Below are 26,220 nucleotides of genomic sequence, written 5' to 3'. Positions count from 1 at the left end.
TCCCCACTGTGTGTTCTTGCCACCTTTGTTGAAACTGAGTTGGCTCTAAGTGTATGGATTTATTTGTGGGTTCTCTATTCTGTTCCATTGGTTGATGTGTCTGTTTTTATGCCGGTACCATGCTCTTTTGGTTACTATAAATTGGTAGTATTATTTGAAATTAGGTAGTGTGATGCCTTTAGCTTTGTTCTTTTTGCCCAGGATCACTTTAGCTATTCAAGGTCTCTTGTGGTTTTATATGAATTTCAGGGTTTTTTTCTATTTCTGTGAAGAATGTCATTGGTATTTTGACAGGAACTGCATTGAGTCTGTAGAGCACTTTGGTTAATATAGATATTTTAACAATGTTAATTATTCTAATCCATGAGCATGGGCTGTCTTTCCATTTTTTCAGGTTATCTTCTTCTTCTTGAGTTGCAGTGGTTCTGTGTAGGTTATGATATTAATCCCTTATCAAATATATGACTTGCAAATATTTTCTGTCATTCCATTGGTTGCCTTTTCACTTTGTTGATAGTACCTTTGGTACACAAAAGTTTTTAATTTTGACGAGGTCCAATTTATCTTTTTTTTTTGGTTGCCTGTTCTTTTGGTGGTGTCATATCTAAGAAATAATTGTCAAATCCAGTGTCATAAAGCTTTTCCCAGTATTTTCCTCTATGAGTTTTATAGGTTTAGCTCTTACATTTAGGTCTTTGATCCATTTTTAGTTAATCTTTGCATATGACATTAGTTAAGAGTCTAACTTCATTATTTTGCATGTAGATATGCAGTTTTCCCAGCACCATTTATTGAAAAGATTGTCCTTTCCATATGGAGTGGTCTTGTGGAAAACCACTGGCCATTTTTGCGAGGCCATATGTGGCACCCTTGTGGAAAATGATTTAACCATATATTTGAGGATTTATTTCTGGTCTACCTGAACTATTAATATGTCTTTATGGTCACACCACACACTTTGATTACCATAAATTAATAGTACGTTTGAAATCAAGATGTGTGAGACCTCCAACTTTGTTCTTCTTTTTCAAGATTGTCTTGGCTATTGATTCTATTCTTTTGCATTTGGTATTTTCCTATTTCTGTTCAAGAACTCAGTAAATTTATTGCCTACAAAATCATTTTGAAAGAACTACTCAAACCTTCTAGTAAAATTAAAAATTAATAAAGGAGCAATGAGATGTATGCAAATTATTCATGATCAGCTAGAAAACACTAAAACACAGTCATGTTACAAGTAATAATATAGCAATGAAGCTTAAAGCAGTTGTTAAGAATTATGATTCCTAAGAAATTAGAAACACAAAACTTGAAAGCAGTTTTAAATCAACATTTTAAATGATTTCAACAAAATATAGCAGGTAGCCAAGGAAGAGATTAGAATTAGATTGAACTAAGGACCTTACCCTACGTGGAAATTAGAGTTTTGTATATGTTATTTAATACTCAGTTTAGATAGAAAAAATAAACATGCATATGCATGTTATAAATGTAAAGGAAATACTAGAAGAAAAATAAGACATATAATTTCTAAAACTAGAGAAAAAATAAGAACAATCAAGTCAGTTAAAGACAGTAAAGAAGAAAACTTGAGAAGTCAAAAACATGAAATAAGATAATGGTGAAAGGTCCAAATATCACCCCCTCTCCTGCTCCCATACCCTGCCAAATGAGAAGTAATTGGTTAAATTCCCTGATTAAAAGACAGATACTCAAACTGAGTAAAAATTAAAATTTACCTACAAGTTATTAGATAAAATAAATGACCTAAAAAGATAAAAATGTACAGCATCTGCTGACCTGGGGAATGCCCAGTTCAGATGTGGTGCACCTGGTTCCACTGTGTGGAATATGAACAGCCCCCTCACTTTGAGGTTCCCTACAGATCACACCCCCAGAACTTCTCTCCCAGAGTCTCAGAAGTCAGAGTTCAGTTCTCGAGGCCCCCTGAGAAGCATAGTCCACTCCCCTGGCACATCAGCTTCTAGGGCCTCTGAGCCCACCCTCACATCTGTTAAGTCTGCACAGATGAGACTTTTCCCATTTTGATCCTCATCTATCTCCTGATGGGACGTTCATTTAAAAATTAAAGGGTGGGATCATGTGTTGGGAGTGGGATTCAGGGGTGCGGGATTCACCACCCAATTTCAGATGCATGTTAAATATTTAAAATCATTTTAAAATTTGAAATATTAATATTTAATTTTTAAAATATAAGACATTAATTCCTAAAACTTAAATTGTTAATTCTCACTTTTTATGAAGTGTGAACATTCTCATTGATTCTCATTGTCTTTCCAGAGTTCTCAAGCACTGTGGTCTCACCTTCTACTGGGCAACAATGGGCCATTTCCAGCAGCAACGATGCAGCATTGGCCTGCATGCCTGACTGCCACACACCTCCAGAATCAGGTGTCTGAAAAGTAAGTCCTGTGTTCATGGGGTCTCAGGGCAGGACAGAGGGGCAAGTGCAGTCACCGCCTCTGACAACAGAGCTGGTCGTGGTTCTGTGGATTCCCTGGAAATCAGATCTAAAGCCCAGATAAAGTGTAAAGTAAATTGAGAAAGAATCATGAAATGTATTTCATACTGCATTAGAATTTGAGATTGGAATAATAAACATTATTCTTTAAAAGGAAATAAACAACTGTAGTGATTGACAAGTGACTTGATTTATACCAGTGCAAAATTTGTCATCTGTTGCAACCATTATTGATTTTTAAAATATTATAAGCAAAAGAAAAATAGTCCCATTATCTTAACACACTAATTATTTTTATTTTTACTGTTTCTTCTTACTTCTTATCCAAAAATACAATTTTAATCTGGCTGATAGCAAAGCCATTCTTTTGCTTTATGACTCTTGAGACAAATATTTTTGTATACCTTTTTACCTACTTTTTAATTTGTAAGCTTTAATTTTGCAGAAAACTTGAAGGAATAGAACAGTGAACACCCCTAATTCTTCACCCAGAGTACAAAAACAGACACTCACAGGTGATAAATATGTGTTTGTGTGTGTTTAATTCCTTTTGTCTGAATCATTTGAAAATAAGTTGCTGACATCATGACATGCTTTGGCATCATCTTGTAAGTACACAGCTGCCTTCTACAAAAGTATAGTACCATTACCACAGTGAAATTTAATATTGATAAAGTGGTATTATCCAAATATGTTGTCCTTCTCCAGATACACCTGGTTGTCCCCCAAATAGTCACCATAGCTGTTTTCCCCTGTCTGGTGTTCAATTAAGTATCACTCACTGAATTCAGTTATGTCTCTTTTTATCTAAACTGAAGCCCTGCTTTCATTTTTCTCTTTTGTGATGTTGACGTCTCTGAAGAGTCTGAGCCACTTGTTTTATGGAATGCTGCATAACCTGGGCTTGCCTGATTATTTCCTCCTACATAGATTTAGATAGACATTTCCTCCATTTCTCTTTCCAGCCCATCAGTGGGCACCATGGCACATGATGGTAAGTTTGTTCACTGGGATAAGGTCGTTTCTGCAAGAGCTCCCTTTATAAAGTCACTTTTTACATTCTTTGGCTTTCACTAGTAAACAATGGAGCAAAGTCTGAAGCCCTGTGAGTGTTCTTTTCCCTGGCTGATTTCCATCCAGTGCTCTTAGCATCCTTTTATTGTTGTATTATGATTTTTAACCCAGTAGTTGTTTGGGACCTCAGAGTTTCTTTGTCACATAGTCCTTCATGTTTCACATTTTCTGTGGTTGTGAGGTCATGACACAAGGGAGGATATATTGAGGTGGTCAAGAGGAGGACTCTGAAGTTAGACCATCCAGATAAGCATCTAGGTGTGCATCTTGTCTCTGTCATACCAACTGGGTGACCGTGAGCAAACATTTCTCCTCACAAACCTTCAGTGTCCTTAGGATTACAATTATGAGACTGGGTGTGACCATCGCAGGAGGCACATGGCAGAGGGTGGAGCCTGTGGCTGGCCTTGCTAAGCAATAGCTGTTAATTATTATCAGACACAGGAAAGACAGGCAAGAGCCACGGGACACTGCTTTTATTCCTGAGATCTTTTACAAGACCTTTAGCAAAAATGCTAATAAATCTGAATGACAGCACAGAGGCCCCATGCTCTGTGTCCCTGCAGTTAAAAGGTTGCATAGAGAATGAAACCACCACGCCAGGAAGTATTCATCAGCAAACGCTGCCCCTATACGCACTCCCCCGTCTGCTTCCTCCTTACCCTCTTGGTCACCCTTAACTGCTTCCCCTCACTAGGCCTGCACTGCCCTGTTCTCTCGTCAGGTTTGCCTTTCAGTCACCAGTAACCAGTCAGACTTCTTATTTGAAAAGTGTGTGTGTGTGTGTGTGTGTGTGTGTGTTTTTACTTTTTAGATCAAGTCCCCTTATTTTTATTGGCATCCCATTGCCACAGAACGTGTCTTCCTTGAGAATGTTTTGAAAATTTTACCAAGAAAACAGTTTGTGAAAAATATAGGTTGTTTTAGAAGCTGCACATGAATGTGAATTAGACTGAGTCTTCAAAAAAATTGCTGTTGGAAAACATGTTAATATCTTAAAAGTACTTCCTCTGAAAAGGTTACTTGCTTCATTTTCTTCCCCACAACTCTTAAAAGCAGATGAGAGCTGGTGCTCACAGAGAAGACCACTATGCATCCTGCATCCAGATGGTATGCTTTCTGTTGGCTTCTTGTCAGACTGAGCTTGAGGGGATGGTCCTGTGGGGTTCCCCTGCTTTCCAGGGTGATATCAACCCAGCCAGCCTGGGTTTGCCAGGACGAGAGGACACTTCTGGTGGTGTCCAGGCTTCCCTGAAGCCTTGCCACCCCTTCATGCCAAGAATCCTTGCTTCTCTCCTCATCCCCTGGATCCGCTCCTTGGGGATGAGACTATGCCTTTTCTGTTTTCCCAGGAGCAAACACAAAGGTTATGGGACAAGTGAAGTGCAGATGAAAATCAGACCTCTGGTTCTGCATCAGCACCAAGGAAATCACTGAGTCGCACTTGAATGTGTGGATGGAAATATCAGGCCTACCGTTTTTCAGTTTCTCAAAGCACGTCCTGTGGAATGTATGTTCACTTGGAAACCTGAGCTATCTGGTCTTGAGTGAGCTCCATGCTCCTGGCCTGGGTGCTGGAGAACCAAATGGAGGTGGCTGGAAGCCAAGGCAAAGCCCCTGTAGAGAGGCCCACTCCCAGGAGGCTTGTAGGGGCTTGGCCACACTAGGAAGAAAAGCCCCCTCCTCCACAGCCCTGGGTAGGCCCTCCCTGTGTCTCCCTCTCTTCCTGTTCCCTCCTCCTACACAGCAGCAGCCTGGCAGTATGTGTTGCCCTTATCCTCAGCATCACCAGCCAGGAAACTCTCATCTCAGAACTTGGTTTTGGGGCTTCCTCTTCCAAGCCCTGATGCTGAGCCATGGACAGAGACATAGTCCCCCATGAGATGGCATAAGTATAAATTTACAAAAGCCTTGAGCACACTCCCTCAGGGCAGTTCTTAAATCTCCTGGGGGCTTGCTATCCACACAGACACTGTGCCCAATAAGTGTGTGAAGGTGGGTCAGCCAGTCAAGATAAAGCCAGGAACCCAGTGTCTATTAGCATCCGTGGTCAGCGCTTTGCTGAATTCCCTATGTACCTCGTGGTTACTCCTAGAGCATGCGGGAGTTCGATTCTCAGGCAAAATCATCTGTTACCCTGTTCCAAAGCTTTATTTAATTCATTAATAAGGGAACCAGCAAAAAGACAACTGATCTGCCTCCACAAGCATTTGGTGACTGGGATTTATAAAGTCAATTGGGAAAAAAATAAAGAAATGAAATGGTAAGTTAAGGCAAAACTCTACAAAGCAATAAAAAAAATGCCAAATTTGGAGTTAACTTGTTTACTAGGCAGTAAAAGTCATAAGCTATCGACTCTGCAGGCTAACCTCACAGGACTATAAACCCTCTTTAACCAATTGTGAATGATTAGATAAACATTTGTGATACTGCTCAAGAGCTTCAGAATGAGATCAGTCAGGCTTATTAGCATTCTAGAAGAATATCACAGATTCCAGAAATAATTTTTCCCTTTTTCAAGTTTAGAATCAGTGTTTCCATACAATCAGCTAAAATATGGTGGCTGACAAGTTGAGAGTGGTCATGTAGCACAGTGTGAAGGTACTGCTTTTTCACCTGCACAATGCACTTGAGCTCTGGTGTAGACACTGCAAGGGCCTGCATAGGAGCTTCTTACACAGCTCCCAACCATTCCTGCCTCCTGACATTACATCCTTGTGCTGTCCCCTGCCCTTGGGTGTGGGTTGGACATGGTGACTTGCTGTTAATAAACAAAGTAGTACAGCAGAAGTGACAGGTGTCGTTTCCAAGACCAGGATACAAACATGGTAACTTCTGTCTTGCTCAGCCTCTCTCTGACTCTTCTATGAGGTTGCTCTGATGAAACAACTCTGATTTTGGGATTTCACATATGGAAAGGCCCACATGGCAAGGAACTGAGGTTCTTAGTTTAACAACCGTCAAAGACAATTCAGCAGATGATCACATGAGCAAGCTTGGAAGAGAATGCTTCCTCATTTGAGTCTTCAGATGAGACTGCAGGCTCAACTCACATTTTGGTTGAAGCCTTGTGAGAGACCTTGAGCTACACTGCACTCTGATTCCTGCCTCACAGAAATGGTGAGATTATGAATATGTGTTTGTTTAAGTCCATAAATTTGGGAGTCATTGTTTCACAGCAATAGGTCACTAATACAGCATCCATGAAATGTATAGTGTTGATTGTACTTGGATATGTGCTTGGCAGAGCTATCTTTCATCTTTCCCTGCTTCTCTCATCTCTCTTCTCCTCCTCTATTCCCCCTTTTCTATTCTTTATTAATCTTCCTTTCTTTATTCTCCATCTGAGTTCCCCTTCTCTGCAACTATGAGTGCATCCTTAGCCATTGAGAAGGGAGGCTTAAAACTAGAGGCACCTTATTTGTGGGGACAATGTGCAGTTCCGAAAGATACCCCATCCTTGGTCAGTAGCAAAACAATTTTCTTTGTTGAAACCCCTCCTTCAAACTTGCTGTGGCTACATCATCCAGGTCTGCAATGCTTCTTATTTGATCTTAAGCCAATGCTTAGTGTTGGAATAAATTAGTTTTACCATTTTTTCATCGGGGGAGTGTAGACAAATAAATTTTCTGCTTAAGAATGCAGTTTCTTTCCTGACTCAAACAGCTGATCCTATAAACTGGGACTTCATTGTCATCAGTTTCAATTCAGAACCAAACTTTTAAAAATTACATGTTCTTTTGATATAAAAAGTACCAAAAGCAAATCTTCTGAAGGAATAGAACTCCAGATGGTTTTATTAGGTTTATAAGGTTATTAATCTAAGAATATATTGCAAATAAATAAATAACAACAATAATCATAATCATACTTATCTTATAGTTTGTTTGTTTTTTTTTTTTTGAGACGGAGTTTTGCTCGTTACCCAGGCTGGAGTGCAATGGCACGATCTCGGCTCACCACAACCTCTGCCTCCTGGGTTCAGGCAATTCTCCTGCCTCAGCCTCCTGAGTACAGGCACGTGCCACCATGCCCAGCTAATTTTTTTTGTTTGTGTGTGTTAGTAGAGACGGGGTTTCACCATGTTGACCAGGATGGTCTCGATCTCTTGACTTTGTGATCCACCCACCTCGGCCTCCCAATCTTATAGTTTTTTTAAATATCTGTGGGTATTTAAGTAGGTGTATATATTTATGGGGTACCTGTCCTTTTCTTGGTACTTTTTGTGTGCCAGGCACTATGCTATGTAATCACCACCACAACCATATTAAAATAGGAACTGCAATCCTCATTTCAGAACTGAAGCAGTGAGAACCAGAGACCAGACATAAATTGTCCCCAGGATTTTTTGGAATGCCTGCATGGATTTGTATTTGTATAAATGTTTCTACTGATTAAAAATGAAAACCCAAGAAACTAAAGAACAAACAATTAGTAGATTAATCTATTAGGTCATAAAGTTGACAGGGTTTTATACAAAGCTGGGTGGGTTCTTCAGAATCCACCTATCTCAACATTATCTATTTTTTAAAGTTCAAAGCCATACAGGATGGCAGATATTTATTTCCTTGATGTTTATTTGTTTATTTGGGCAAAGTTGTAGACTTTAAAATAAAATACTGAATTTTACCAGTCACTGACATATGTAAATAGTCAACAAATATGAGCCAATAAGAAATCTCAAAAGCAGAAATTCTCCTGTGTTTGTGAAATCTAAATTCCTTTTTCTTAATGGAAAAAGCCACTGCATCTACTCTCTTGGTTTCACTTACTCTAAGTGGGCTGGAAACTTCCAAGTATAAACAACCAGCCCACTGGAATTTCTTTCTAAATGTCCCTTAGACACCCTTCCCTGTCTCCCTTTTTAATACATAGACTGTCACACAGTTATGCAAATGTGCACATACATTCACATGCACATGCTCATGCAAATATGCATATATATTCACACACGCTCAACATAAACATGCACACAGAAGTCACAAACACACACATCCAAACACACTGTTAAACACATGCACACTCACATGGACACACACACACACATAAGCATATGCATGCACATGCTCACACACGGACACCTAAGCATACAGGCACACATAATTTATGATCCATTCAGAGTTAATTTTTATATGTAGTATAAGATGTAGATTGAGTTTACTTTATAGAAATCCATTTGCTCTAGCATAATCTTTTTGAAAAGTCTGTCTTTTCTCTATTGGATTGTCTTTGTATCTTTGTCAAAAATCAGTTGTCTGTATTTCATTTTAATGATAAACGTGTCTATCCTTTACTATCCCAATACTACACTATCTTGGCCACAGGAGGTGCATCTTAAATGCATCTTAAAATCAAGTGTGAATCCTCTAACTTTTTTCTTTTTCAGTGTTGTTTTGGCTAGTCTAGTTTCTTTATCTTTCCATATAAATTTAGCATCAGCTTCTCTATGCCTACGAAGAAACCTGCTGGAATGTTGACTGGGATTGCATTGAATTTATAGATCAATGTGACTATACTTGACATCTTAACTGTGGTATGTCTTACAATCCATAAAAATAGTACATCTCTCTGTTTATTTAGGTCAACTTTGGCCTCTCTCATCTGAATTTTGTCAATTCCTTAGCTTGAATTTTTGATTGTGCCCTGGCTCTGTTCTCCAAGTCTACATGCACCCTGTTCCCTCTTTTCCTGGTTCTGCACCCATTGTCCATACCTCTTCCCCAATTACATGGAGCTCAGCCTTCTACTTCTTTGAAAAATCCCCCGTCCTCTGTGATTTTCAGATGAGAGGTCACTTCCTCAGAGCCTCTGTCACTCTCTCCTCCACTCCCATCTAGCATCGGTGCCCTTCCTTTGTGCCTGACACCATCTTGTCTCTCATAGCTCTAAGCATCATGTGATATAACTGCCTCATTAATTTGCTTTTCAGGCCAGCAGCCCAAATACTCTTAGAAGGCAAAGACCCTGATTGATTTTGGGTTGTATCCCTAGCACATAACACAGAGCAATGGCCCAGTTAATGGCAGCTGATTGTAGGAATGGAGCAATGAAGGAGTGAAAAGAACTGAAAAGCGGGAAGTAAACTAGCAGTCAGTGAAGCTCTGCTCTGTATCAAGCACCATGAAGGCAGAAATTAAACTGTCAGGAAGAAATTAGTCATTAGACAGTGAAACAGAATCAGACAGACAGAAAGGTGCAGAGGGAGAAAGGAAAGGAGGGAGGGAGATACATAGACAGACATTCAGGCAGGTTGTGGATAATCAGATAGATACATTCATAGGCATATGGATAGATATGCAGACAAACAAGATAGGTTGAAAGACATACAGACAAGAAAGGTTGAAAAACATTGAGGTCCTTGCAGATGGACAGACAGAAAAACAGAGTTTCTAGCATAGAGAGACAGATAGACAGACAGACAGACAGACAGACAGACAGATAGATAGATAGATAGATGGCACAAAGACATACAGACATACTGACAGATAGATACATACACACCCAGAAACATGCATAGGTATGTGGGTGGGTGGGTGGGTGGATGGATGGATGGATGGATGGATGGATGAATGGGCGGATGGATGGATGGATAGATGGAGACAGGTAGAAATAGGATGGCAGAAAGAAAGACAGAAACATGGATAGTTAGACATCTACATAGATAATAGTAAGACAGACACATGACCAACAGAAGGAGACAGAAAATCAGGAAAGAGAAAGACAGACTGACAATGAGAAAAACTGATTAGATACAGACAGGAAAAAATATAGATCAAAAGATACATAGGTAGGTAGACAGGTGGAACAAGAAAGGGAGAGATAGAATATAGATTGAAGATAGATGATAGGTGGACAGACAGGCAGGCAGATAGACAGATAGGTATAATATTTTTATTTAGGTTTATTTCGACTTAACAAATTTCCAGTAAATATATGATAGCTTCTCTGTGTATAGATGGGAAATTGAATTCCCAGGGGTTTAGTGACTTCCTAAAGACCACACTTGAAGAGAATGGCAAAGCTTCAACTCAAAACTAGCCCTACCTTTCTCCTGGGTTTGTGCCAGCACAGCCTCCATGGATTCTGCAGCCCCCGTCACGTCACCTACCAGCCAAAGTGCACCTTTCTACTCTTCTCTTACTTGCATCTGCTTCCATGCTGGAGCCCAGGCCCCATCACTTCCTGTATCTTATTTAATAGCTTCAGTAGAAAATGATGCTTGAAGTATTGCTTATTATGTGAGGAGGGACAAAGAGTTTGAGGGGGGGCCTTAAAGTAGAAATGAGTGCCCTGTTCCCTCCCTCCCAGGTCCTGAGCTCCTGAGAGCCCTCATGGCCAGAGCCAGTTTTCCTTATGGACAGTTTTCTGCCCATGAGACCTTTTTCCTGTTAGTATTGTTTAATCACACTATAACACATTAATATGCTCATGTGCCCTAAAGATACTTTCATGTTGACACCTGTAGTGTAGTTCAGGTACTGATGTAATAGGCTTGATTTAGCCTATCTCGTATTGACAAACTTTTTTTATATTTCCAGGTATGCTGCAGGGAACATCCTTAGACATGCTTCTTTGTACACATAAGCACAGTGTCCTCTCAGGAAGATACTGAGAGGCAGAACTGTAGAGTTACAGGATATATGTATTTATATTAAAAATAATTCTGGATTCTAAAAAAATGCCCCCTGCCAACCTCACCAGTAGTCCAATATACCCGTACTAGCAGTGTTAAAAACTACCAATTCCACTTTACCAGGAATTGATGTTTCCAGGCTTTTTTTTTTCTTTTGCCAATTTGATGCATGGGGTTATCTTCTCTATTTGTATTTTCCTCATTACAACTAAGGTTGATTCTTTTTTCATTTGTTGACTAGTCATTTGAGTTTTCTATAAATTGCATATTCATATAATATGTTGATTTTTTGATTGGTCCATTGAATACTAATTTCTTGTTTTTATGTTTTTTCCTAAATTTCCTGTTCTGTTATATAACTTTAAAATATCTATGATTTTTTTTCATATAGAACTTTATTGTCTGGTTTTTGCTATTATCAGTTTTATCAAATTTATTTTGATAATATATTAGTCTGTTTTCACACTGCAATAAAGAGCTTCCCAAGATTGGGTAATTTATAAAAGGAAGAGGTTCAGTTGACTCACAGTTCAGCATCACTGAGGAATCCCCAGGAAACTTACAATAATGGTGGAAGGTGAAGGGGGAGCAAGACACATTCTTCACAGAGCAGCAGGAAGGAGAAATGCAAGCAGGGGAAATGCCAGGCACTTACAGAACCATCATATCTCATGAGAACTCACTCACTATCATGAGAACAGTGTGGGAGAAACCACCCCCATGATCCAATTACCTCTACCTGGTCCCCCCCTTGATACATGGGGATTATGGGGATTACAATTCAAGATAAGATTTTGGGTGGGGACACAGCCAAACCACATAATTCCACCCCTGGCCCCTCCCAAATCAAATCTCATGTCCTCACATTTCAAGACACAATCATGCTTTTCCAACAGTCCCCCAAAGTCTTAACTTATTTCAGCATTAACCCAAAGTCCAAGTCCAAAGTATCATCTGAGACAAGGCAAATCCCTTCTGCCTATGAGCCTGTAAAGTTGGGGGTACAGGCATTGGGTAAATACAGCTGTTCCAAATTGGAGAAATTGGCCAAAACAATGGGGCTGCAGGCCCCATACAAGTCCAAAATCCAACAGGACAATCTTAAACCTTAAAGTTCCAAAATGATCTCCTTCGACTCCATGTCTCACATCCAGGTCATGCTGATGCAACAGATGGGATCCCATGGCCTTGGGCAGCTCTATCCCTGTGGCTTTGTAGGGTGTAGCCCCACTCCTGGCTGCTTTCACAGGCTTGTGTTGAGTGTCTGTGACTTTTCCAGCTGTACAGTGCAAGCTGTCAGTGGATCTACCATTCTGGGGTCTGGAGGATGGAGGATGGTGGCTCTCCTCACAGTTCCACTAAGCAGTGCCTTAGTGTGGACTCTGTGTGGGGGCTCTGATCCCACATTTCCCTTCTGTACTGCCCTAGCAGAGGCTCTTCAAGAGGGCTCTGCCCCTACAGCAAACTTTTGCCTGGATAACGAGGCATTTCCATACATCCTCTGAAATCTAAGCAGAGGTTCCCAAACTTCAGTTCTTGACTTCTATGCACCTGCAGGCCCAACACTACATGAAAGCTGCCAGGGCTTGGGGCTTGTACCCTCTGAAGCAACAACCTGAGCTGTACATTGGCTCCTTTTAGCCACGGCTGGGACACAGGGCACCAAGTCCTGAGACTTCACAAAGCAGCAAGGCCCTGGGCCCAGCCCACAAAACATTTTTTCCTCCTAAGTCTCCTGGCTTGTGATGGGAGGGGCTGCTGTGAAGACCTCTGACAGGCTCTGGAGACATTTTCCCCATTGTCTTGGCGATTAACAGTGGCTCCTCATTACTTATGCACATTTCTGCAGCCAGCTTGAATTTCTCCTCAAAAAAATTGTTTTTTCTTTTCTATCACATTGTCAGACTGCAAATCTTCTGAACTTTTATGCCCTGCTTCCTTGTAAACATAAGTTCCAATTCCAAACCATATCTTTGTGAATGAATAAAACTAAATGCTTTTAAGAGCATCCAAGGCATATATTAAATGCCTTTCTGCTTAGAAATTTCTTCTACCAGATACCCTAAATCATCTCTTTCAAGTTCAGAGTTCCACAGATTCCCTAGGGCAGGGGCAAAATGCCACCAGTCTGTTTGCTAAAGCATAACAAGAGTCATGTATGCTGCAGTTCCCAAAAAGTTTCTCCTCTCCATCTAAGACCACCTCCGCCTGGACTTTATTGTCCATATCACTGTCAGCATTTTGGTCAAAGCCATTCAGCAAGTCTGTAGGAAGTTCCAGACTTTCCCACATCTTCCTATTTTCTGAGCCCTCCAAACTGTTCTAACCTCTGCCTATTACCCAGTTCCAAAGTTGCTTCCACATTCTCAGGTATCTTTATAGCAGCACCCTACTCTCTGTTGTACCAATTTACTGTTAGTCTCTTTTGATACTGCTATAAATAACTGCCTGAGACTGGGTAATTTATAAAGGAAAGAGGTTTAATTGACTCACAGTTCAGCATGGCTGGAGAGTCCTTAGGAAATTTACAATCATGGCAGAAGGTGAAGGCGAAGCAAGGCACCTTCTTTACAAGGCAGCAGGAAGGAGAAATACAAGCAGGGGAAATGCCAGGGACTTTTAAAACCATCAGATCTCATGAGAACTCACTTACTATCATGAGAACAGCATGGGGGAAACCACCCCTGTGATCCAATTACCTCCACCTGATCCCACCCTTGACACATGGGATTACAATTCAATATGGCATTTTGGGTGGGGATACAGCCAAACCATGTTAGATGGAATTTCACTTTTTAGCTCTTAAAAAGGCTTTATCTATTAGGACTCGCTAACTGCTAAAATGAACATCGCCACAAATCTCAGTGGTTTAACACAAGGCAGGTTTATTTCTTGCCATATGCCAGTCCAATAGGGATCACACCATCATATAGGAACCCACATTTCTCCCATCCAGCAGCTCCACTATCCCCTGGGGTCACTGACTCTCTGCTGAACCCTCTCTAATGAGCTGGCAATTGAGAGATAAGGAAGAAGTGGGGATGTGGTGGGAGGTTAGGGCCAGGCCTAGAAATGACCCATGTTCCTTCCATACCATATTCTATTTTCATGGAACATAAGTCATGTGGCCACACCTTGCTACATGGGAGGCCAAGAAATGTGATCTAGAAATGCAGAGACAAGGGCCATGGTCAACGTCAGGCAGGGTCTCCAGCACACTTTTCTACTGCAAGGTCATAAATGTATTCACCTATACTTTTCTCTGGCACACTGATAGTTTTATTTCTTCTCTATGTGTACGTAACTCCTGTGGAATTTGTTGGTCCATGAAAGGATGTAGGGAATCTTGCTTTATTTTTTCCAACTGAATTGCCAACTTATTTTATAAATTTTATAATGTGGTTCTTTCCCCACAGGTTTCTCACGAATTTGGGATTCCTCATGTGTGATTCTGTCGGTTAGCGATGCTTTCACCTTCATCTAAGAGGTTTGATTTCACATAACAGATTTGGGAGCCAATGCACCATTGGATGGGCTGCTCAGTGATGTCACAGCAGCATCTTTCAGGTTCTCTTGACCCATCTCTCATGGTCACAGGCTAGCACAGCTTCCCATATCACATCACTTCAAGGTGGAAAGATTCTATGCATGCCCCTTTTCTTAGGAAAACAAAACATTTGCCAAAAGTAGCCTAGCAGATTTCCTAGTGCATTTTGGCAGCTCATGGAGGAGAAAGAACTGGCCACATGGATACTTTTAGCTGCAGGAGAAACTGGTAAAGCAGAAATCATAATTGTCTTGATTCGCATAGCCCATGGACTTACTACATGGGTCTGAGCACATTGTAGCCATGAGCAAAAGCAAAGGTCTGTTAGTGATAAGGAAGGGGAATAGATATTGGCTGAGAAGTTAAAGGCATCTGCCATTTTCATATACCGAATTCTCTCTCTCTTCCCCCCTACCCTCACATATCTCTGCATTTTCTGTTCTCCTCCACGGGTCCATGTGTCTCTGTCTGTCCCTGTGTACCCACCACTTTAGTCACAATACCTTTATGTGTGAAGTGTGGGAGAACAAACATCAACTTTATTGTTCATCAAAATTGTCGTGGAATTACTGGCTTATTCTTCTAAATTTTAGAAACTGTTTGTCAGCTTCCATGAAAAATTCTGTATTGATTGCATTCCATTTGTCATACACATTAGAGAGGAACTGGCATCTTAACAATATAGTCTTTCCGTCCATTTATTTAAGTTCTCTTTCTATCCCTCATTAAAGATTTATTGTTTTCTGCAAAGGAAAGAAATAAAGGTTTCTTTCTTTTTGTGTAGTTTTCCTAATTAACTTACAGGATATTTGGTGGAAGTTGGTTGGCTATTATGAAATAGATCTTTTTGTGTTGTTTTTAAAATTCTAACTTGGCTAATGTTGACATGTAGGAAAAGTGTTGATTTTGGATGTTGATCTTGTTCCAGCCATTTAAAATGTTATCATTTGTTATAATACTTAGTCATGAGTTTGTTCTAAACCTTGATCCAAATGCTACTAATGTTTTCGTTATTAGATCTGATAAGTCCTAAAAATTTAGAATCAATGTCATTTAATAAGTAGAAAACAGGTTCCTTCTTTTCCTGATTTGTTTCAACTTGGTATAATGAATAATTGTGCGGTTTTTGGCATCTTTTAAGATGACCATATGGTTTTTCTCCTCAAATTTGTTGAGATAATGTATTGGCATGAAAATCATGTTTGGCTGTTAGTAACAGAGAGAAGACATTATGGCAGATTTAACAAGAGGGGAATTCACTTCTCTCACATGTATGAGAATGAGGCATTCCAGGGACGGTAATGGCGTCTCCAGAACTGCACAGATTCACCTCCTTCCACCCTAATAACCTCCACTACCAAGCATCCAAGATGGCTGCAGCAGCTCCAAGGCGCTTCTTTGTCTCTTTATGTCCTTTTCTATCTTTTGGCTTCATTTGCTAATCTTTAAGTTGTACATCTATGTTTATAAATGGTATTTGCCTTGGGTTTTTTTTCCCTATTGCCTCTTTTCTAGTTTTGACATCTGAATCATTTTACCTTCATCTGTCAATTAGGAATACATTCAGCTACAAGTAACCAGACATTTTACTTAATTGGCTTGAACAATTAGATACTTAGATGAGAAGTATAATAAGAAGTCCAGGGGTGGGCTGTCTACAGCTGGTGCAAGTGTTCCGTGATGCCATTGGAAATAGCTTCCTACTTTACCCAACTTTCGTTGGGTTTTGTTCTCTTGCATTATACTTCATACTCCCAGAAGTATAATGGACTTGCAGATGTTATTTCTGCCTCATTCAAGGCAGAAAGAAGAAGGAAGGCAGCACGAGAAAGGCCTATTCCATTTAAGCCTTTCCCTTTCTGTCAAGTAAGCAAGTGCTTTTCCCTAAACCCAACCCATTGGCATCTCTTTCCATCAGGGAAACCGAATTATCATCCAGCATGGCACGTGCAGATTGGTGAATCACAAGTTGGGGTATAACTGGCTTTCACCAATTGCAATTCATCCCTGGGTGCCAGGAATTTTGTCTGTCTTCTCTGAAATCCAGGGTCTCAACTGCTCCCTGATAAACCAAGATTCAGTCTGCAGTGGGTGCAAGGGTATGCAGTGGGCAACATCTAAGAAACGGGGCGAGTACCTGCCCATTGCCTTCTGGGCTCTGGCTGCCAATTTTTTGTATCTTTATTTGTTTTCCTAAAGCATATGTTATTCCTATCAGTTCTCTCCTCTGAAACTCTCATCGACTTCCCACTGGCCTCATGACGTAGGTGAGCTACTCACCCGGGCAGCCCCCCGGGCTGGCCCTCACCTCCACCCCCAGCCTCTTGGCCACCAGCTCTCCTGGACACACCAGGGTATATGTGCCTGGCATCCACACATGTTGCTCATCCAGCCCAGAATGCCCTCTTTGCACCCTTCCTTAATCCTCCTCAAAAATTCATCTTACCTTCAGCTGCCTTTGTCTGCCAGGCATAGAGAACTGTTCCTTTCTCATATTCTAATGGGTTTACTTGTAAGTAATATGAGAGTATTGATTCCAATCTAAGTGAAATTTTGGTTGCTTTCATGTCTACCCATCAGAATGGAGTACAAAGATAGGTTTAGTGTTTTTAGTTTCCTTTTGTTCATGTATTCAGCATATGTATTATCTTGTATATTCCAGCTTGTGGTGATATTAAGACAAATAAAACGTGAACCCTGTCCTCCAGGGCAGCCTTCACAGAGAGAAGGAGGCAAGTAGGTTGGGTGACAGCTTAATGCACAAGGTGTGTCCCACCACCTGTCACAATGACAATGGCAGGCCAGGAAGAGAGGCTGACCCATTAGGCTGTCTTTTCCTTGAAAAGAAGGTACCTTTACCCAGAAGAAGAACTGATTTAATGATTGGAATCAGTAGGAAAAGTAGCAACCTGATTTGTAAGTTCTTTGGATTTTTCTTTAAACACTTGTCAGTGGCACATTGGTCTGATTCAGGCACATATTTTATGCCAGTGTAACAGCTACATTTGTGAGCCTGAAGAATAAAAACATAAATCTTTCAAAGCAAAGTGGCCTTGCAAGCATTCCAGTGCCGGAGGTTTAGAATTGTCAGCCAAGCTCTGCTGCACATTTTCAGGAATGAGATAATCTCCGTGACACTGAGGTTCTCTTGTAAGATGATCTTTCCAGGGTACACTATTGCAAGATTGTAGCTTTCTATAAGTCAGAACAAGTGTCACCATGTTTCATGACCTTACAAAGTTCACTTTCATGTTCATGTTCAAGTCTTATCTACAAAACTACTGATTATTATTCCTTGTGGATTCTTTAGAAATTATCTATAAACTATCCCAAATTTAGGATGGTTTGGCTTAGGATTTTCTAACTTTATGATAGGTTTCTTGGGAGGTTACCCCATCATAAGTCAGGGAGGATCTGGACTTACAATGGTTTGACTTATTTCACCTTTAAAGTGGACTTATTGGAATATTAAATTCATTTTCAACTTATTATATTTTCAACTTAAGATATGTTTATTGGTGTATAACCCCATCATAAATTGAGGAGCATCTGTACTTTTTATGAACAGTCTGTAATCCTTTCTGGATCATAAGCCCATGACTGTGATGATAGCTGTACACTTGCTGTCATATGAATAACCCTTGAATAATTCGATAAGCCGTTGATGTGTATATCATTTCAATGTGCACAGGAGAAAACTTCAGTAGGTCCTACACTTACTGTTTTTCCCAAAGATGTAGATTTTAGGAGAGACTTTTCTTCCATCTTTCCATACTGGGAGAAAACTATGAAAAGGTACAACTGAGTGAGTGTCAACTAAGGAAATGTTTTGCTTCCAATCATACATCTATGCACATAATATATTTCAAAGGCACCAGATGTTTTGACCTGAGACCTTTTGAAGACACCCTGTTCCATTGTAAAGGGATGATATTGTGTGATGGAAGAATGGTGACTTTTAGGTCAAAGTGAGTCTATGTGGGAATCTTTACTCTGCCACTGGGCACTCTGAGCTTTAGTAAAACGGAACAAAACCACTGTCCCTGTGGAATTGTTGCCTGAATGAGAGTTAACTCACCCATAAAGCACTAAGCACAATCAATGTAATTGTGGGCACTCAGCAAGTAGCATTTATTTTCTTTAGTGAGATATGTAGGGGATTTAGGCCCATGGGAAGAATCTTTTTAACTCCATTCAAATAAATTTGAAAACCAATCTCTAGGAAAATATGACCTAACAAAATTAAACCATACAGAGATAGAAAGACTAGGCAGAGCAATTTCCATAGGAAAAAAATAGAGGAAATTCTAAAAGAACTCCCCAAAAAAGAAGCACCAGGAACAGATTAATTTGTGGGTCAAATCTACACAAATGGCCCTGGTGCTACTTAGGTTAATCCAGAGCACTGAAAAGAAAGTGAAACTTCCAGTTTTGTTTTATGTATATAACATTAACTATAAAACCTGACAAAGACTGCATATAAGAGTAAAAACCATAGCTTAATCTAGTTTATTAATATTAACTTAAGAATTTTACAGAAAACGAAATGCCACATGTTCTTACTTAAAAGTGGGAGCTAAACATTGAGTACACATGGACACAAAGAAAGGAGCACTGTTGTCGCTGGAACAACACTGGAATCTACTTGAGGGTGGAGGGTTATTCTTGCAGCAATCCCATTACTGGGTATGTACCCAAAGGATTATAAAACATTCATTTATAAAGACACATGCACATGCATATTTATTGTGGCAATGTTTACAGTAACAAAGACTTGGAACCAACCCAAATGCCCATCAAGGATAGATTGGATAAAGAAAATGTGGCACATACACACCATGGAATGCTATGCCGTCATAAAAAAGGATGAGTTCATGTATACCTATGTAACAAACCTGCACGATCTGCACATGTACCCCAGAACTTAAAGTATAATAAATAAATAAATAAAAATTCTAGAAGATCACATTGGTTAAACCCTTCTAGACGTTGGATTAGGCAAGGATTTTGTGACCAAGAACCCAAAAGCAAATGCAATAAAAACAAAGATAAATTGCTTGGACTTATTTAAGCTAAAGAGCTTTGCATGGCAAAAGAAACAGCCAGCAGAGTAAACAGGCAACCTACAGAGTGGAAAAAAACCTTCATAATCTATACATCTGACAAAGGACTAATATCTAGAATCTACAGTGAACTCAAATCAGTATGAAAAATACAAACAATCCCATCAAAAAGTGGGCTAAAGACATGAATAGAAAATTCTCAAAAGAAGATATACAGATGGCCAACAAACATATGAAAAAATGCACAACATCACTAATGATCAGGGAAGTGTGAATCAAAACCACAATGCAATACCATCTTACTCCTGCAAGAATGACCATAAAAAATCAACAAACAATAGATGTTGGCATGGATGCAGTGAATGGAGAACACTTCTGCACTGCTGATGGGAATGTAAACTGGTGCAGCCACTATGGAAAAGAGTGTGAAGATTCCTTAAAGAACTAAAAGTAGAACTACCATTTGATCCAGCAATCCCACTACTTGGTATCTTCCCAGAGGAGAGTAAATCATTATATGAAAAAGATACTTGCACACGCATGTTTGTAGTAGCACAGTTCACAATTGCAAAATCATGGAACCAATCCAAATGCCATTAATGAGTGAATAAAGAAACTGTAGTATTTATACAATGGAATACTACTCAGCCATAAAAAGGAATGAATTAACGGCATTTGCAGCAACCTGGATGATATTGGAGACTATTGTCCTAAGTGAAGTAACTCAAGAATAGAAAACCAAACATTGTATGTTCTCACTGATATTTGGGAGCTAAGCTATGAGGACATAAAGGCATAAGAATGATACAATGGACTTTGGGGACTTGGGGGAAAGAATGGGGGCAGGGATAAAAGACTACAAATAGGATGCAGTGTATACTGCTCAAGTGATAGGTGCACCAAAATCTCACAAATCACCACTAAAGAACTTACTCATGTAACCAAATATGACCTGTACCCCAATAACTTATGGGAAAAAATTTTTAAAGAAAATGTGGTACACATATACCATGGAATACTATACAGCTATAAAAAAGGAATGAGATCGGCCAGGCACAGTGGTTCATGCCTGTAATCCCAGCATTTTGGGAGACTGAGGTGGGCAGATCACAAGGTCAAGAGATCAAGACCATCTTGGCCAACATGGTGAAACCCCATCTCTACTAAAAATATAATAATTAGCTGGGCATGGTGGCACGTGCCTGTAGTCCCAGCTACTCAGGATGCTGAGGCAGGAGAATCGCTTGAACCTGGGAGGTAGAAATTGCAGTGAGCTGAGATCGCACCACTGCACTCTAGCCTGGTGACAGAGTAAGACTCCATCTCAGGAAAAAAAAAAGAACAAAAAAAAAAGGAACGAGATTATGTCCTTTGCAGGGACATGGATGGAACTGGAAATCATTATCCTCAACAAACTAACACAGAAACAGAAAACCAAACACCACATGTTCTCACTTATAAGTGGGAACTGAACAATAAGAAGACATGGACACATGGAGGGGAACAGCAAACACTGGGGCCTGTGGGGGGTCGGGGGATGGTGAGCATCAGGATAAATAGCTAATGTGTGCAAGGCTTAATACCTAGGTGATGGGTTGATAGGTGCAACAAACTACCATGGCACACATTTACCTATGCAATGAAACTACACATCCTGCACATGTATCCTGGAACTTAAATTAAATTAAATTTGTAAAAAAAAAGTGTGCATGTGTGTATGTGCACGTGCGTGCATGTGTGTGTGTGCACGTGCGTGCATGTGTGTGTGTGTTTATCCCAAGAGCCAACACCCAGCATCTTTTTCAATGTGGAAACACCAAAGTTATTCCCACTAAAGTTAAGAACAAAGCAAAGATTCCTATAACCTCTCATAATATGTAATATATTGAATGCATTAATCAAGAAAATCAGACAAGATTGGGCAATAGAGAAATACTCTGTCTCAAAAAAATAAAAGAGTTAACACAAACTATATTTGCATTTGATGTGATCGTGTATCTGGAAAACTTTAAAACTATTGAAAATTGCTATAAATGGTAAGAATTTAGCAAAATAGCAAGATACAAATTTAGCACACATTAATCAATATCTTTGATTTGAGCAGGATAAATTGAAAGGGTAACTGTGTAATATGCTATCATTCCTGATTTTATTAAGAACTAGGATTCGTTGGGGGAAGGAGGTTCATACGTAGAAGAGGTTAGGTTAAGTAAAAACTCCTAAGTCTTCCATTTGAATTGGAAATATTTGAATAAACTCAAGATGTATTTTTTTATTAAAACAAACATATTTCTTACCTTACCAAAAAGACCTGTAAACAGTGACTAAACCACTAGCTATGGGTACACCAAGCACCCAGAATGTGGTCTTGAAAAACCATTCTCAATAAAAAGACTCATAGTTCTTTGGAGAAATATCTAATTCTAGATCCGGAACAGTAAATGTGGATGAGAGACCTGAAACATCTTGTCACACCTTATAGAAAAGAAACTATCAGCTACACTAATGTCAAAGCAACTTGATTCAGGACTTAAGCATCAATAAAGACAGAAACTGCTCTATATTGGACAGATTGAAATTATAAAATATGTTTAAATCGACAAATGCAAAATATTTCAGAAAAAGAAGTAACAAATTGATCCCATTGAAGGAAGGTAGTGAACCATCTTGTCCAAGTAAAATGATGAGTTAAAAGATCACAAATAAAGCATCTATCTTGCCTTTTCTATTAGGTGTCTACCACTCGGTGATCAAATAGTAGATTCGTGGAAATTTCCCTTTAAGAATTCCGGATAATAAATAAAGAATGAATGAAAGAATTATGCTGGCCATATATGCAACCCCTCTTGAATTGCTGGGTTTAAGGCAATGATTATCAGTGGCTCCTACCACCACAAGCAGAGACAGTCAAATACTCAGTGCCAACTGATAGAAGAAGACAGCACCAAAATGTGCCCCAAATCAAACCTAAATCTGATCAAGTCTTATATCCTCATGCTGATTTACACAAAATACAGAGGACAGAGGAGCACTGTGTTGGATTGCTCCACCACAGGAGCAATCAATCAAAGCCAGATGATAGAAAACTCTAGAGAAAAAAATATATATGAGATTTTTCAACATACAGAGGAAAAAAGACGAAGGCAGAATCTGTAGATTAAAAAAGACATATTAACCAATTACAATGAGAGATCTTATTTGAATTCTGACTCAAACCAACTGAAAAACTAAATATGTGAACTTGTAACATTTGATAACATTGGAAATTTGCACACTGGATATTAATTTCACTGAAGAATTATTGTTAATTTCTAGGTGGGGATTATGGTACTGTGGTTATGTTTGTAAAAGTGTTTTAGAGAGAGATAGAAGTAAGTGTGGGTGAAATAATGTGTTATCTGGAATTGGCTTCAAAATGATGTGAGCAGGGGAAGGGTTGGAGATAGAGAAGAAGCATGGTTAGCTAAGAGTTGATAGTTGTCATGCCTGAGTGATGGGTATTTGGCTTTAATATACTCTTCTGTCTACTATTACATATATTTAAATTTTTTATTGGAAAAAAATGTTTTTACAATATATACCATTGCTTAATTCTGTGTTCTCCTTGTTAGCCTAAAAATCTAAGTGATTGGGATGTTGAGGTGCCATTTACAATTGCTAGTGCCCCACTTTCTCTTGTCAGTTAAACTACTGTTGCTTTCGTATTAAGAACCTTTGGGGCCGGGCGCGGTGGCTCACGCCTGTAATCCCAGCACTTTGGGAGGCCGAGGCGGGTGGATCACGAGGTCAAGAGATCGAGACCATCCTGGTCAACATGGTGAAACTCCGTCTCTACTAAAAATACAAAAAATTAGCTGGGCATGGTGGCACTTGCCTGTAATCCCAGCTACTCGGGAGGCTGAGGCAGGAGAATTGCCTGAACCCAGGAGGCGGAGGTTGCGGTGAGCCGAGATCGCGCCATTGCACACCAGCCTGGGTAACAAGAGCGAAACTCCGTCTCAAAAAAAAAAAAGAAATTACAAAGTGCCGGGCACGGTGGCTCAAGCCTGTAATCCCAGCACTTTGGGAGGCCGAGGCGGGTGGATCACGAGATCAAGAGATCGAGACCATCCTGGTCAACATGGTGAAACCCCGTCTCTACTAAAAATACAAAAATAAGCTGGGCATGGTGGCGCGTGCCTGTAATCCCAGCTACTCAGGAGGCTGAGGCAGGAGAATTGCTTGAACCCAGGAGGCGGAGGTTGCGGTGAGCCGAGATCGCGCCATTGCACTCCAGCCTGGGTAACAAGAGCGAAACTCCGTCTCAAAAAAAAAAAAAGGAACCTTTGAAGAATTTGATATGTCATTGATGAGTATATCATTTCAATGCATATAAGACAAAAAAACTCCACTAGATCCTACACTTACTGCTATTCCCAAAGGTATAAATTTTAGGAGAGACTTTTCTTCCATCTTTCCATACTAGGAGAAAATTATGAAAAAGTACAATTGAGTGAGTGTCAACTAAGGAAATGTTTTGCTTCCAATGATGCATCTATGCTCACATTTTATTTTAAAGGCACCAGATGCTCTGAGAGCTGGCATGAAGCCCAGTCATGGCCCCTGAACAGAAGGCATGTCTCCCTCCCGTTGAGCCCATTGGGTGTCCAGCCTGGGGCACCTGCTGGACAAATGAAATGGGCTCAATGCCCACACGTGTGCCTTCTCTGAGCCTCAGGTACAAGCAGTGGGTCCCAGCACTGCCCACTGTTGCCGCTTAGAGCCTTTCTCAGTTCCCACAAAGACACAACACCGTGTGTTTGAGAGTATCAGCTTCACCGAGGGGAGAACTAAAGAGTGAAACAATCCTGCAATAACGCGAAGAACTTCAGTGTGACCCATAGACATTCCTGTAGCCACTTTTGTTTGATTTTCATGCAGCCCTCTCTGTCGCTGCCTGGCCAAACCTCTCTTCTTATTGCTCAGTAAGAAGCACCTCCCCTCCTTACCCAGGGCTTTTTACATTGAATTTCCTGGAGAAATTGCTTCATCACAGCCCAAATTACTCTTAGACTCATCTTTATCTCTAACTTATGTTGTGGAGGTTTTGTAAGTAATATACATGGCCAAGCTTTGGAAATGATCATTGCTCCACGCATTTGAATGTTTGGCAGAGCCAAACTTCCCAGAATTCATGCCCCTACACTGAAAGACACTGGGCTTTCTTAATTTTTGTCTGAACTATAAAAATGCTCTGGAATATGTGTTTCCCTAATGTGGCATCCACAGAAACCTTTGTCCCCAGTGCACCACACTTCACCAAGGTCACAATGGCGTCTGGCAAGGGATGGGTCATGAAGGCTTCTGGAATGTTGGCATCTCAGTTGAGACATCCAATTCATTCACCAGGGAGCCCAGGCACCTGCGATCTCCTCGCCAGGGTGGGCTTCCTCACCAGGCTGGACATGGTGGACACAACCTGACCTTTTTCATATTTAATCATTCGCCCTCTAAATAGGGATGTATAAATGTATGGGCAGTCGAGGGCAGATTCTCAAGATCAGAACAGTACGTTTGCCTATTGTTGTAATCTATGTCAATGGTAATAATAGTAATGGTGCATATTCTTTCAGTATCATCTCATTTTATCCTTTCTGCAATTCTAAGAGGCAGGGTTGTTCTCACCCTCATTGTTGATGTGAACAATAGTGTAAATGTACGTAATGCCACTGAATTGTACACTTAAAAATGGTTAAAATGGTAAATTTCATGTTATGTATATTTCTCCACATAACTGAGATTGAATGTACTGATGTGGTATGTGCTAATAAAGTTTCAGACAGCTCTGTGCTGTGCAAGTGATCTTCACTGAAATAGAAATGCTTGCTAAAATGAGGAAAGCTGAGACAGCCCCTGGCCAGGCCCTGGGCATGGGAGCTGGTGGTCAGCTGATGAGCAGGGACCTATAGGGCCCAGGAAGACAGAGTACATGCCTCAGGCAATTGGTCAAGGCCAAGATTCAGCCTCCTGTGACAAAAAGCCAGCCTCTGGCCTCAGTCTGAGGGCAAGGAGATCACATGCTCTTGTTCTCTGATCTGTTTTCCAGGTGGCAGTGACAAAAGAAGACACTCTCCCAGCCGAGGCCCCGGTGCATGGAGAGAAGGAAGAAATCAATTTCCTAATTGGTACCATATACATCAGGTCAGATAATTTTCTTATTTCCTAGCCCCATCAACTAAAAATTATACCAGTGGGAGCTGTGTGCAAGATGGGGTGGTCACAGTGAATGTCCCTGAGGGTACGGACCTCCCTGCATAAGACCCCCAGTCCTCAAGGTCTTGCATGTTAGATGAGCTCATTTCCACATTCTCACAGAAGCACAGGAGGGCTCAGAGAAGTGAAGCCCATGTCACGGGAGGGCCAGGGTTAAATCAGGCTACGT

General features: G+C 40.3%; 1 protein-coding gene across 1 annotated transcript in view; it reads left to right on the top strand.

The window, feature by feature from the left end:
* Window positions 1–26,220, top strand: part of OTUD7A (OTU deubiquitinase 7A) — a 285,170-nt gene that overhangs the window by 139,915 nt on the left and 119,035 nt on the right. The window contains exons 2-3 of the mRNA XM_064376338.1: window positions 2,302–2,423; window positions 25,885–25,979. The gene's annotated coding sequence lies outside the window, so the exon portion shown is untranslated. The remainder of the gene's footprint in view (window positions 1–2,301; window positions 2,424–25,884; window positions 25,980–26,220) is intronic.

The sequence above is a fragment of the Aotus nancymaae genome, unplaced genomic scaffold, assembly GCF_030222135.1.
Source record: "Aotus nancymaae isolate 86718 unplaced genomic scaffold, 86718_ANA_hifiasm-v0.15.2.pri h1tg000014l, whole genome shotgun sequence".
In the NCBI taxonomy this organism is placed as follows: Eukaryota; Metazoa; Chordata; class Mammalia; order Primates; family Aotidae; genus Aotus; species Aotus nancymaae.
Note: the sequence above shows the minus strand (reverse complement) of the source record. Positions and strands in the feature narration are given on the sequence as shown.